Consider the following 15,409-nt stretch of genomic DNA (forward strand, 5'->3'; position numbering starts at 1 on the left):
TTACACCTTTATTTTATCAGTAATGGATGTTAGCTGTTAGGGTTGGTAATTACCAGGATCACTTTTATTTTCATCTTTAATTATCTCTGCACATTTGCATTTTAGACAGAAGCAAAGGCAAAGATGTGTCTACCGTAGGTAGCAAATAAACCCTACTCTGCCCTCTTCTTTTCAGCCTTACAGAAGTCTAGAAAGCACTGAGTCATCCAGGGATGCAGCAAGTCTCCTGGGCCTTTTAGGACATGTTGTCCTATAAGTGGTAGCATATAATTTGTTTTACTAGCACACTTAAAGTCACATACACTAAGGACCATATCTTCAAAATATTTCAGCTTTCATTTAGGTACCAAAGTAAGAGGTCAGATTATCAAAACAGCTACAATGGGAACTAGTCAGTGCTGAACCTGTTTGAAAATCCAGTCCTTATTCTGATGTCTAAGTGGGAGCTTAGCTCTTAAATATCAGGTCCCAAGTGTGAATCCTGAGCATTCAAAAATCTGAAACTGAGCCTGTTTGAAAATTGGGCCCTTAAACTTCCCACCAGGAAGCACTTGTCTTTTATGCCTTTATCTCCCCAATATTAGAAATTTCATACTCACAGAATCTAGTCTCTTTACAATTGATCAAGATGATCAATTGGCTGTTTAGCACTCATGCAGAATGTGCTGATCACAACATGTCTTCCATTCTTATTCTGGCCTTCTCTCTCCATGTGCAGCCACGCCTTTTCACAATGATATCTTTCCACCTCTTAAATTAATTAACAAATGGAACCCTCTGCCTCTTCTCAGTGTAGTTTCTGCTAAATGGGAATATGACTCTCAAAGGACAGTTTCCTTTGAGGATCTTGATTTTCCTGTCACCCTTCATGACTCAGAATCAAGAACAGGTCTCATTTCACATTGTCATGAAATTTTGTCACATTTACTGAGCACCCAAAAAAGGTAATCTCTTGGTTCACAGGATTTATGAGGTTGTGGTGATCACTCCTTGAATTACTACCCACTCCATCTTTGTTCCAGACCACTTTGCAAGACTTTTCCATCCTGCCACTTCCTCTCATGCTGGATGAAGGGAGTTCTATGAGGAATACTCCTCTGCTCCGTACAATATTTATCTTCTTTCTCCTATACCAGTTCATACAAAAAGGAGTTTCATCAGCCCTCTTCTCCTTTCAGTCAGACATTTCTTTTGATCCAGCAGCTCCATCTCATCCTGTCAGGGAAAGTACCTCATAACTAGAACTCTTCCTGATGAACTCTGACACAAACCAATCTTAATGAAGCTTATCTGACTTAGGACTAAGCCCCAGTATCTGCAGTCCCCTTCTTCATTCCAAGAGACAGCATCTCAAGCAATTTATATGAGTATGGTCTCTGCTCCTCCTCAAAAGGTAGACAAGGGAGATGGGCCAGTGTTGATAATATAATCAAAATTCTTCCAGGACCTTAACACTTGAAGTTTTTGCACAACAACTTGCCCTTCGGTATTGTAGTTCTCTAGAAGCATAACACCATGATCTTTTAGAAAAAATGTTACTTTGCTCAGTTCTTGTCTGCCCCAGAGATCAGAGAGAGAAGGGGGTTTCCTCAATCTACTCTAAATGAACAAACAGCTGGTTGAAACCAACCCCAAATCATCCTGCTCAGCAAGACAAAGCAATGACCAACATCTGAACCATCAGACACCTAACAAGAGGAAACCCCAGGAAGAAAGACAAGCGGTTGGAGGAACAGACAGAGAAGGCAAATGATGAAGTCCATCACAGCTTGTCTGTTTCACCATGACACTGGTTTGATCAGGAACTATTGCTTAACTTCTTCCTTACTTTGGGTACAAAGGACTTTCACATTCTATAACCAAGTGACTTATAAAGGGTTACCATATTTTGAAAAGACTCCCAGTGCCACAGTAAGTATACAGAGAGCATTTCATCCAGAAGGGAAACAGTGCAAGCCACGTTGCAGGACACAGAGGCTGTGTCTACATGGACACATATCTTTGAAATAGCCATATTACTATTACTAATGATTACTGAAGATTAATGAAGATTACTAATGAGGCGCTGAATTGAATGTTCAGTGCCTCATTAGCATTAGGGCGCTTCTGGCCACAGCGCTTCAAAAGCACCGCTTTCGAAAGTGTGTGGCCCGGTGCGGCTACACGGGGGTCCTTTTCGAAAGGACCCGCACCTTTCGAAATCTCCTTATCCCCATCAATGATTGGGATAAGGGGATTTTGAAAGATGTGGGGTCCTTTCAAAAAGGACCCCCGTGTAGCTGCGCCGAGCCGCGCGCTTTCGAAGCGACTTGGCCGGAAGTGCCCTAACGCTAATGAGGCGCTGAATATTCAATTCAGTGCCTCATTAGTAATCTTCGAAATGGCCATGCTAATGGCCATTTCGAAGATTTGTGCTCATGTAGACATACCCAGATTGGCTGGATTTACTGAAGAGAACCACACAGATATGGTTGGCTGGAGCTGACAGCTCAGCTTTGGAGTCTTGAATGCCATGAGATCAGCCCCATGGAACTGTGTTGTTCTGGGGCCTGGTGCAACAGTAGGAGCCGCTCCAAGGAGACTAGTGACAAGCTGGGACATAAACTAGTTCTTGTGACTTTGTGACACCCAGAATGCTATTTCTTAGTTTTGTGGAGCAGTGTTTTATCTTCCCAGTAATTTGTACCTAAAGTTTAAGAACACCTTTCACAAAGGTTTTGGGGGTTTTGTTTTTCTTTTGAGAGTTGTAATAAGTCCATTCATTGATTAACTTATCTAATGGGATGTGTATCCTCTGGATAACCAACTAGCATATATTTACATCCTCCATGTCTTCCATTTCTTGCCCAATACCACTATTTCAATAAGATTTCTCACACTACCTCATAGTCTGAACTTTTTTCCTTTGCTTCATTTTCTTGTTGAAGACAAAACAATACTAATAAAAAAATCAATGTTTCTGCCATATTTCAGTTGCCATTAATTTGAACTTCGTTCTATTAATGTACCTATTTTCTTTTAAATTGTGGTTTGTAGTTTTGTTTTTAGTTTTAACTTGTCTTTAAATAGCTCCTTTAGAATTGCTGCTTCTTGTTTGTAGATTCTTATCATCCAAGGGATATCAAATCTTTTCTACACTTATTGTGATGACTGTTAGGATAACCCAGCTTTTTTTCCTTCTCAGGTAGTTTTTTAAAAAAAAGAGAGAGAGACAGAAAGAGCACGAGTTTGGATGTACTTAAATAGGAATTCATCTGTGACTGGACAAGGCTTCCACAAAGGGAAATATACTATGGTCAAGTGGACTTAAGCATAATATTAGGAACTCTGAGCTATAACCCTGACTCTGTCACTAGCTGTGTCTCTTTGTCAAAGTCACTCACATAACAGTACACTCACCACATCTCTAATACTTTATTTATGCTAGAGGATTTAGCAAGAATTGAAGTTTAAAAACTGAAAGACATGCCTATAATATTTTAGAAATATTATGTATTCCATCCACTTGTCCAATTGTTACATCAGTTCATTGCCATAGTTATTGGGGTGAATTACACCAGGCAGTAATAGATGCTTCTGATAGCCACCTATCTTACAGTACTTAAAAGACAATATAGAGAAACAACTTCTTTGAAGTCCATTTCTGAGCCACCTTGGCTACGTCTACACGTGCAGCCAACATCGAAATAGCTTATTTCGATGTTGCGACATCAAAATAGTCTATTTCGATGAATAACGTCTACACGTCCTCCAGGGCCGGCAACATCGATGTTCAACTTCGACGTTGCTCAGCCCAACATCGAAATAGGCGCAGCGAGGGAACGTCTACACGTCAAAGTAGCACACATCGAAATAGGGATGCCAGGCACAGCTGCAGACAGGGTCACAGGGCGGACTCAACAGCCAGCCGCTCCCTTAAAGGGCCCCTCCCAGACATAGTTGCACTAAACAACACAAGATACACAGAGCTGACAACTGGTTGCAGACCCTGTGCCTGCAGCATAGATCCCCAGCTGCCGCAGAAGCAGCCAGAAGCCCTGGGCTAAGGGCTGCTGCCCACGGTGACCATAGAGCCCCGCAGGGGCTAGAGAGAGAGCATCTCTCAACCCCCCAGCTGATGGCCGCCATGGAGGACCCAGCAATTTCGACGTTGCGGGACGCGGATCGTCTACACGGTCCCTACTTCGACGTTGAACGTCGAAGTAGGGCGCTATTCCTATCTCCTCATGAGGTTAGCGACTTCGATGTCTCACCGCCTAACGTCGAAGTTAACTTTGAAATAGCGCCCGACGCGTGTAGACGCGACGGGCGCTATTTCGAAGTTGGTGCCGCTACTTCGAAGTAGCGTGCACGTGTAGACGCAGCTCTTGTGAGACTCACAGATTGGTTTGACCAGGTTCAAGAGACAGAGGGAGACAAAGAACTTTCGTGTGGATAAAAAGGCAGGAAAGGGAAACATTCGTGGACCCCAGCCCTTAGAAATGGGCATCTCTGAATATATTAACCATGCCTAAGCTTTAGGCAAGATCAGTATAGGTGTAAAGTGTTTATTATGATGAAACCCTTCACTCATGTTATGCGAAGCATTCTACTATTGAGGTGAAACAATATTTTGTTTTGCAAAGACTGTTTTGGCTAACTGTATTTGCATGCTGGCCACAGTTCCCAATCGGAAGACTTTCAGGGCTCAAATACTGTTGGGCCTACTGAGGAATCACAATTAATGTGCAGATTGCACTCAGGACTGAGAAAAGGTGAGTTGCAGGGTTCCACTCTAACCTAAGTGAAAATGCAGGACCAGTCTCCTGGTGAGTGTGCACTTGGAGAGCCTAAAATGGAGAAAGGGGTGCATTCAGCACTGGACAATGGTACAAATCATTCCTGAAAATGCCACAAAGCCTCATGGGCCAATGTCCAGACTTGTATGGGCTCTCATACAAATTCCTGGTTTGTATATTGGGCTTGCTTCTCCTACGAATGGATTCATATGGCTCCTTTAAAAAGCTGTTTTGGCTTGGAAAAGCACATTGACATTCAGCATTTCCTAACTTTTGACTGCTTGACTTCACACCATTACTAATTATATTTGAACATAGTTTTTTTTTTCTATTTGTTTGTGAGGTTGGACACAGTTATATATTACGCACACATGCGGCACGGACATGAAGATTTCTTTATTTTTTCATTATGCTATTACTAGTTCTACTAACATGCCACATTTAATCTCCCATCTATCAGTAAAAAATATAACAGAAAACATTTACTATACATTCACTGTATGTTCATGTGATGTGGAAGCCCATTAATGGTTCATCACTCTGGCTGGGTCTACACTAGCACCTCCCTTTGCAAAGGGGGATGCTAATGAAACACTTCTGGATATGCTAATGAGGCACTGCAATGAATATGGAGTGCCTCATTAGCATAATGGTGGCCGCAGCACTTTGAAAGTGCCACTTTCGATCATGCATGGCTCGTCTACACAGGTCCTTTTCGAAAGGACCCTGCACACTTCAAAATCCCCTTATTCCTATAACCAAATAGGAATAAGGGTATTTCAAAGTGTGTGGGGTCTTTTCGATAAGGACCCCATGTAGATGAGCCACACATGATTGAACGTGGCACTTTTGAAGTGCTATGACTGCCATTATGCTAATAAGGCAATGCATATTCATTGCAGAACCTCATTAGCATATCCCAAAGTGTCTCATTAGCATCCCCTTTTTGAAAGGGGGGTGCTAGTGTAGACCCAGCCTCTGCGTCAGCAACTCTAGTGAACCCTGCATATGCAGTACACCTAAAACACTATTACTATCAAAACAAAAAGCAGTCAAGTAGCACTTTAAAGACTAGCAAAATAGTTTATTAGATGAGCTTTTGTGGGACAGACCCACTTCTTCAGACCATAGCCAGACCAGAACAGACTCAATATTTAAGGCACAGAGAACCAAAAACAGTAAGCAAGGAGGACAAATCAGAAAAAGATAACCAAGGTGAGCAAATCAGAGAGTGGAGGGGTGGGGGGTGAGGTCAAGAATTAGATTAAGCCAAGTATGCAGACGAACCCCTAGAGTGACTCAGAAAGTTCCCATCCCAGTTTAAACCATGTGTTAATGTGCCGAATTTGAATATAAAAGACAGCTCGGCTGTTTCTTTTTGAAGAACAGTGTGAAAGTTCTTTTTCAGTTACACACATACATTTAGGTCATTAATAGAATGCCCCATTCCATTAAAATGTTGACTAACTGGTTTGTGGATCTGGAGTGTTTTGATGTCTGTTTTGTGCCCATTAACCCTTTGTCTAAGGGAGTTAGAAGTCTGTCCAATATACAAAGCATCTGGGCATTGTTGGCACATGATGGCATATATGATGTTAGTAGAGGAGCATGAGAAAGTGCCCGTGATTCTGTGAGTAACCTGGTTAGGTCCAGTGATGGTATTTCCAGAGAAGATATGTGGACAAAGCTGGCAGCGGGCTTTGTTGCAGGGAAAGGTTCCAGGACTGGTATACCTGGGGTACAGACTGTGGCTGTTAGTGAGGATCCTCATAAGGTTGGGAGGCTGTCTGTATGAGAGAACAGGCATGTCACCCAGGGCGTTCTGGAGCATGGCATCCTGATAAGGATAGGTTGTAGGTCTTTAATGATTCATTGCAGTGGTCTGATTTGGGGGCTGCAGGTGATGATGAGTGGTGTTCTGTTCTTGGCGGTTTTGGGCCAATCTGGCAGTAGCTGGTCTCTGGGTATTTGTCTGGCCCTGTCGATTTGTTTTTTTTACTTCTCCTGGTGGGTAATTCAGGTTTATGAATATTTGGTAAAGATCTTGTAGTTTTCGGTCTCTGTCAGTTGGATCAGAGCAAATGCGATTGTATCTAAGAGCTTGACTGTAAACAATGGATCTAGTTATGTGTGCATGTTTTGATAGTGTATAGACTAGCACGGCTTCCTCTCTGTTCCTAAAACACTATGGTTATGGTAGATATCCAAAAAGGTGCCACTAGAAAACTAATATATCAGTGGTCATTAATACTCTCACTTGATGCAAGTCATAGACAAAGAGTTACAAATATGCGTTTGAATTAAGTCTTTTACAGGTTTTTGGCAAACAATAAATAAGCCAAGTCCAATTTAGAAAAAGGGAATATGTGTTTGTCTGTCTGACCATCCTGGGTATCAGGCACAAAGCATGAAGGTACATTTACATAAAAGGTAAACAAATCCATCAGACTAGCAAATGGGGAAATTACATTTTCCTTGTAAAGACAGAGGGTGTGATACTCAAAAAATAAGCAGCTGAATCAACTGACTGTATTCACTATTATCCTGTGTCTACACGTGCCCCTTCCTTTCAAAAGGGGCATGTTAATGAGCAGGTTTGAAAGATGCTAATGAGGCACTGAAAGGAATATGCAGCACCTCATTAGCATAATGGCAGCTGTGGCGATTCAAAAGTGCGGCTTTTAAAATTGCGTGCTGCCCATGCAGATGGGACCTTCTGAAAGGACCCCGCCCCAGCTTTGAAAGTCATTCTTTTGATCACCAGATAGGAAGAAGGGCTTTCAAAAACTGGGGGGAACTGGAGGGTTCCATCTCCACAGGCAGCACGCGATTCGAAAAGCCGCACTTTCGAATTGCCATGGCTGCCATTATGCTAATGAGGTGCTGCATATTCATTGCAGTGCCTCATTAGCATCTTTCGAACCGACTCATTAACATGCCTCTTTCAAAAGGAAGGGGCACGTGGAGACCCAGCCTTACTGTATTATAATAGTATATTGCATAAAGTCATTTATGAAAGCCTGCAGCACATAGGTGATTAATATTGCTGTGAAATGAGGAATTAGGGATACTCACTCATATTATATTTTAATATCTCTGACCAAACCAGAGATAAACATTTTTTTCTGACAGACAGAAAGAACAGCAACTATCTATCGCATCTCCAATTTAAATTAAAGCAGTGTGGAAGCAAACCAGTGGAAGCCCCATTTACATACAAATCAGCAAGGGAATTGAAATTGAATGCCAGGAAGCCTGCCTATCTGCTAAAAAAGGGACAATGAACTTTGGGGAACAGCATGGATTCTATATCCCAGCAGGTGAACACTTTAATTTGGGTTTACATTTCAAGGAATATGCTTCAGAGAATATGTTTTATATCAGAGTATAGAAAGATAGGGGAAAGAACCACAGAGCTAATTCACTTGTGAGAATTCAAGGACCAGAGCTCTTGAAATCACAGAACAATGGACCCTTCAGCCAAGGGTGTTGAAGTCTTCGGGAACCATATATAGGTGAGGAACCTATTCAGGGAAAGAGCATAACTTGCTAAAATTAACTTGTAGTATTAAAACATACTTTTACTTTTGTTTATTTGTAACTCCTTCTATCTTTATACCTTATACATGGCTTTAATTAATGCTATGTTCTTTTGTTAAACAAATTTGTATTACTTTTACTATAAATGAACCCAATGCTGTCACCGAAATAAGAGTCAAATTCCAGTTAAAACAATTAGCTGAATTGTACTGTCTCCTTAAATGAGCAGGAGATGTCTGGACACTACAGGGCAATGTCTCTGGGGAAGTTAGGATTTACTCTTTGTTAGTTGCAAAACAAGGCTTGGACTGACACAGTCCTAAAGAGTTTGCTGGCAAGGCAGACAAGCTGTACATTAGGGTGTCAGTAGCAATATTATCACCTGGTGTGAGAGGTAACAGTAACTCAAACTCACAACTCTGGGTACCTGAGCAGAGTGTCAGGGGATAGCATATTAGGGAAATTTGAGATTTGGAGGATGTTGAGGTCAGCGTGCAAAAAGTCACTGACTAGCCAAAGCCAGTGTGACCTTCATGGGTGTATGCTGGTTTTTGATGTCTGGCTGTGAGCTACAAGAATATAGCATTGATCTAATCCTTACCAGACTGGGTAAACCCCAAAATATCACAGTATAAACACACACACAAATAGGCATGCATGCACATGTGCACATGCACACACACACTAATATTTGCACTGTGCATGCTATATACAGTAGTATTTTGGATTAGTTCACAGATTCCAATAAGTTGAGACATCTTTGACTGCTCTTCTAGATGCTCGACGGTTTAAGGCATCAAAACTCTGTACTGTTGCAGCATCAGAACCATACTCTGCAGTCTTTTCTTTATTTTAAGCAACAGGTCACATAGGATATCCCTTGACTGGGAATTTTATCTATATATTTTCTTGTTGAAACCCATTGATCTTGCAAACAAGTGAACGATTATGCTATGAATTGCACAACCATGTGACCTCATCTAGAGAAGCCACAATATAATGGAATTCTGCATGTGCAACATAGTGTGAATAAAAAGAGCCTGTATATGAGAAATTTCAGTGTACATTGTTGTAGCATTTGAGCTCTGGGTGACTATAGCACATTTACTTCCCTTTCTCCTGCTGCTGTACACTTGTCAGCAACAATGCATGATGCAAACATTTCAAAAAACAAAATCAAATAATAAACATTCTGGTTTGAATGTTTGAGTGTGAATATAAAATTAAATAGTAATAAAGTTTTTAAACCCCCAGGTTAATTGGAAAGTAGACCCAGTGGTCTTAAATTAAAATTAAATATTGAAGTTTATGGGGGTCAGATACCATAAAAGAAACTTTTTACTTTGCCTCAGCCATCTTGGCTAAACATTTTGCTGATTGAGTTCTTCTATTGTCAGAAAGGGTGATATCATCACATAATCCAAGACAAGCCTCAGCAGAGGACACATGAAGCTGCAAAGTATTTGGGAAGCGGAAGAGTAATAGAACTATAGCCCAGAGTTTTTAATATATTAGGAAAATTACTTTGCTTTTCCAATCTGAAGTGCAATTTTTTTGGTTCTTTTGGTTTTTTGTTTTTTTTTTACTGTTACTCTTGTTTCTAAATCTTATATATTACAAATATGCCTGAGAATATACACTAAATTGAAACAGTACAGTTTTTTTATACTGGTCTGCAGATACTTTCCAAATGTTACAACACAGAATTATCTCAAGTCAATGTTAATAGAAGAAACAGTACCCTTCATATTTTATGTAACCTTTCTCTTTGGGGGAAAATTATAACCATCTGATATGCTGAAACTGGTAACATGCTGAGCCTTTTGAAGCCATGGGCAGGTGATAAAAGCCACCTGATGTCTAAAGCATCCCCAGGTCACAGCTGTCATACTCAGTGTGATTCACTGCTGTCACAATCTGCTATCCCCGCTTGGTGCTGCACTTCTTATAGTCATCCAACTCATACACCTAAACATTCTGTTACAAAAAGGACATCTAATGTTCATCTCACATTTGAAAGGGTACAACACAAACTTTTTGAATTTAATTCAAAAGACGTGTGCTTAGACTAGCTATTACCAAATCTAAGGTATCTGTTTGCTTGTTTGCTTCTCAGCACTTGCCTTACAATTTTCTCTTTCTGATCTCCTTAGCAGTTTAGCATGGTTAAAATATTTGGTTATCACTGGTCTCAGTTTTATTCCAACTCCTTATCAATTGGAAATATAATATTGCCCAGTAATGGAATGGCATTTGAAGCTTTACGAGTTAGCAGATAACAACATTGACTGTGGACCTGGTGAATTGGAGGAAAAGGTCAGTACGTCATATAGGTCGGCAGTGCTCACAAAATCAAGACTCTTCTCCAGCAAACCAGAATGTTTATCATTTCAGGGCCCACCATCTACTAGGCTAATTCTGATCTCTGTTACAGCAGTGTAAGTCTAGAACAGTTCAACTGAAGTTCACTGAGTTAGCTTATATGTACAAAAGTACACATTTTCTCCTCCCCTTCCAGTATTCAAAGAGTGTCTTAATCAGAAAAATGTAAACTTGTTTTGTCTAATGCCAAATGCCCTCTGACATTTAGGTTAGAAAACTAAATAGAAAAAAAAAACAGTAGGGTCATAATCCTCTTAAGGCCATCTGTGGTCAAAGGCAAAGAGACAGAATCAAATGGAAGTTTGTGTGAAAAAAAAATGGAAAAGGAAGAAAGAGAAAGTAAAGTCAGAAAACCTTAACATGCAGAGAAACATAAGAAAAGATATGTATATTCCAATAAAAAGTAGCTTTCTAATAATGAATAATAGTTTGTGATGTTTGTTCATCCTGAAAGCATCAATATTGAAAAACAGAAATAGTAGTTTTGATTTTTTCATCCCACAAAATCACATGCATTTGAGAGTTTTAATCTATATTTATTCTCATAACAGTGCTAAACAATCTATGTACAAAATATTAAATTAAATAGTGTCATACCTTCATATGTTATCTATTTATCACCCATTTACCACCCTAGTAGAGAAATACAGATTAGATAATGGTGTGCTATAAAACATTCATCAGCATGAATATGTGGAACTTCGATCCTGCTGCCTAACTGAGCATAGGTGGCAGAATCTTTTAAAAGTACATACATTCATAATTTTCAGGGCAGTATTTCTCAATTTCAGTGTCAAAGGGGGTGTCTACACTAGGAATTAGCTTCAAAATTAACTTCGAAGTTAGGCATTACATCAAAGTAGCCAGAAGAAAGTCGAAACACATTTTCCCTTATTTCGAAGTTAACTTTGAAGTCCAATTGTGAAGTCCTTACTCCATTCCCAGGAATGGAGTAGAGCCCTGCTTCGAAGTTTAACTTTGAAGTAGCGTGTGTGTAGATGCTCTACTTAGAAGTTGCTTATTTCGAAGTTGTGCTTCGAAGTAAGCAACTTTTTATTTTTGTAGTGTAGACACAGCCAAAGAGTACTAGTCAGTGGTACAACGCCATGCACCCAGTCACAATTCCATGTGAACTGGAAATTCACTGAATTCGATCTGGCTGCCCCTTCAGTTGTCTCACCAAATACTAAGGCAGTTCGGAAAAGAAGGCTATATATATAAGCAATTTGTTTTATGTATATTATCTCTGCATGTGGCATAAGTACATACATAGGAACTGTCCAATAGCGTAATGCACTCTAAGGAAAGTATACTCAGCTATGTGATCACTACTTCTAATAATCCCAGATCACCTACTGAATGCTCTTACTATTTCTATATACTGACAGTTTTATTATTAATTTAGACCTAATACCTCAACTGCAGAGTAGGCAATTATAAATCATTCATTTTCATAGAACATAATTCAGTTGTTGGATCCATCATGGCTGGGAACAAAACCCAGATCTCTCAAATGTGACACCCAAACTGTACCAACTTTCCCACATTAGCCTTAAAAAAATGCTCTAAATTATGTGTTTGTCTAGCACATATTGACACATGTAGCTAGACCACAAGTCATCTGGGGGATCTCAAGTTACATCCCTGCAGATGACATAAAACAGTGTTGTTACACTTTGCTACTCTAGATCGTATTCTGTTCCCAGAGCCAGCAAGTGAACGAAGCAATCCTGCCACCCAACATTCTTGTGCTAGCTCAGCAATAATTGTGTGATGTGGTGATTGAGTGTTATGTCTCCCACTCTGGCAAGAGTGGAAAATGTCTGGCCCACGGGCTGCACATGGTTTGTCATAGTTACCCACTGGCAGGGCATCAGACAGTGTGCTTACCTGAGCTTCCACAGGCACAGCCTCTCAGAGCTCCCAGTGGCTGGCGATCACCATTCCCAGCAAATGGGAGCTGCAGGACTCTATGCCTTCATATACTCAGGTAAACAAAGTGCTTTGTGGCCCTCCAGGTGCTAATGCTGACAAGCTGCTTGCAGCCAGTGCACTGGAGGCTCCCCACTCTGCTCTATAGGCTGCACCTCATAAAGGAGGACAGCATACCTACATTACCAGTATTGCTGTGGAAAAAATAGTAGAGGACTGTGCAGAGGATCTGAAAGTTGTAGTCTCTTCCACGTAGGTTGTTTTAGTTTTCTCACCACCATAGATCTAAGCATCTTCCAGTAGTTCATTAAAAGTGATGTGTGATATCCCACTTCTAGTTTGTTCTCTTTCTCTCCTGTAGTCTCAAACTCGTCTGATGACCAGTTGGTGGGTAGAAGGAATATACATAAATTTATATAGAGTTTTCACACTCCTGTTCAAATTCTTTTCTATGATATTTAACAGTGAAGTTGGGTGCTCTGTTAATATTTATTGTAGTGCTTTAATTTTAGTGTCTGTAACTTGTTTAATAGGAGACAACCCCTTAAGAAAAGGGTGTGTCCTATATTACAGGGTTTTACTGACAAAGACTGAAGACAGTAGCCTGACTGTGCAAGTTTCTATGTCTGAATTCAATATGATAAACTTGTCTTTCCAGAAAACAAGATTCACTTTTGAAAGTATAACAGTAACACATATCAGCTAACTAGAAGCTTCAGGACTTTACTAGTGATCCTCTGAGACTTTCTCTTGTACATTACCAGCATGAATACCCTCTTTCCATAAATTGGCAGACTTGGCAGAGGCCAAGCTTTCACTGGCCTTGCAGCCTAAGCTGACACTGTGACTTGCAAAGTATGATTCCCCAAATCAGGGTGAAAGCATGTTGACATGATGGTGTATGTGGCAAGCCTGCCCTGCTGCTGCCCTCTTGATAAATCAATGGCTTTAGCAACCAGAACCGTACAAGACATATGAGCAACATTTTCAAAAGCACCTAAGCGACTTAAGACCTTTTTGAAAATGGAAATTCATCCACAAGTTACTTAGTCACTTTAAAAATAACATAAATCCGCATGTTTTTTAAAGATGGCATATGCAACTATATGCAAATTAGACATAACTATGCAAATTGTCTCATTAAATAATCTGCATAAAATGTCACATGGAGCTACACAAATTTGACAGTTATGATGAAGGTTTTATTAGCATGAATATAGGATGGCTGATTTCCTCTGGAACATGTTATGCAGGTCACCCCAAACACATACATTAAAAGGTCAAGATCTTTAAAAATTGCTAATAACTTTCAAGTGACAGGTTGAAAATTGTTTGCTTCTTTAAGAAATCTCAAGTTCAGCATCCAAAAATTGGGGCACTGAATATTAGCCATGTCTGAAAACCTTTGTAATAGGTTTCTCTCCCAGCATAGTTGGGGTACAACTGAAAATAGGCTAGGGGATTGGAAAGAGAGTAAGAAAGCATTCTTGGGGGAGAAGTGCTTGTATTTAGCTGTCAGGGAGATAGACATCAATGTATGAAGAGTAAAATGTAATGGTTTTAAACACCTAATAGCCTGGTCTCATTTATCTGGATACCCCTGATTCTACAATGTATTATCTTGCTAGCTATGGAATTCATGATGATGCAGAGCAATACAAAGTGGCTGGGGGAGGGGTGGGTGGAGGTTAAGAGTTTTAAAATGTATTTGTTATCGTTTTTCTCTCATTGAGGCCCCCCCCAGAGTTACACTCATGGTAACTCAGCCACTCAGTTTTACAGTGTTAACTATTTTAGTCCAACTTGCTCAAGCTTAAAAAATAGAACACTGATTTCTTGAATGTCAAAAGCAGGTGCAGATCAAATTTCCCACTGCTGTATATAAACTGTGATGTCGTACTTCAGATCATAAAAAGAAAGAAAACTACTATGACGGGTGAAGAGTGTGAACAACTAAGGACATTGGACATTATATTTCAAGGCTCCCACATGAGCAAACAAAATTCTATGTCAGCTAGTGTATGCTCCATCCTGTTCTCCAGGTCTTTATATTTATGACCATGTAATAAGCAATGATCACTACGGCATTTTGGAAAATAAATGTAGGAAATAAATGTAGTACAAAGTATATATTTAGTATGTCCCAGGGAACAGCTCTGGCATCGTGTACCTCTTGCTAGTTGCCATTCTAGTGAAAAATAAAACATACAGAAGGGCAGAAAGCATCATGCTACTGGGCAGTAAGAGTTAGCAGCACGGGAGGCATGAATGAGATGACAGGGTAGATTCTAAATGGGCACCATCACATCCTGACTGTTATGTCCCACATATTTCTATGCACCACGGTTACAGTGTTGATTTTTGCTGTCATCATGCCTAGCAAGACAAAAGATGCTCCTTAACTTTTAGCCTCCTATATAGCCCTGGCACTAATTGCCTTAATAAGGGTTTGTCTACACTACATCACAGTGCAGATTATGTGGAGGTGAACTGAAAACTGCACCCCAGTGTTGTGTATTAGGTGTCCTGTGTGGAAACTAAAAGCTATCTGGTTTGTGTTAATGTACTCTTTCTTCAAACTAAGTTCCATGATTGTGAACTATATTTCTTCTAGTTTGTGCCAGTAGCACCACCAGAGGGAAACTAGTGCACTGCAGTTTAGCACACTGTAATTTACACCTCTACAGTTTGTGTCCCAGTGTAGTTTAGAAACAGCCTTAATTTCTGACACCCTATTTACCTTCTCACTATCTAACATTGCTGCCTATGACCTGAAT

The 15,409-nt window shown here is 40.2% G+C and overlaps 1 protein-coding gene across 6 annotated transcripts in view; it reads right to left on the reverse strand.

The window, feature by feature from the left end:
* Window positions 1-15,409, reverse strand: part of DACH1 (dachshund family transcription factor 1) — a 523,814-nt gene that overhangs the window by 151,346 nt on the left and 357,059 nt on the right. The gene's annotated exons all lie outside the window — the stretch shown is intronic.

This window comes from Carettochelys insculpta, chromosome 1, assembly GCF_033958435.1.
Source record: "Carettochelys insculpta isolate YL-2023 chromosome 1, ASM3395843v1, whole genome shotgun sequence".
In the NCBI taxonomy this organism is placed as follows: Eukaryota; Metazoa; Chordata; order Testudines; family Carettochelyidae; genus Carettochelys; species Carettochelys insculpta.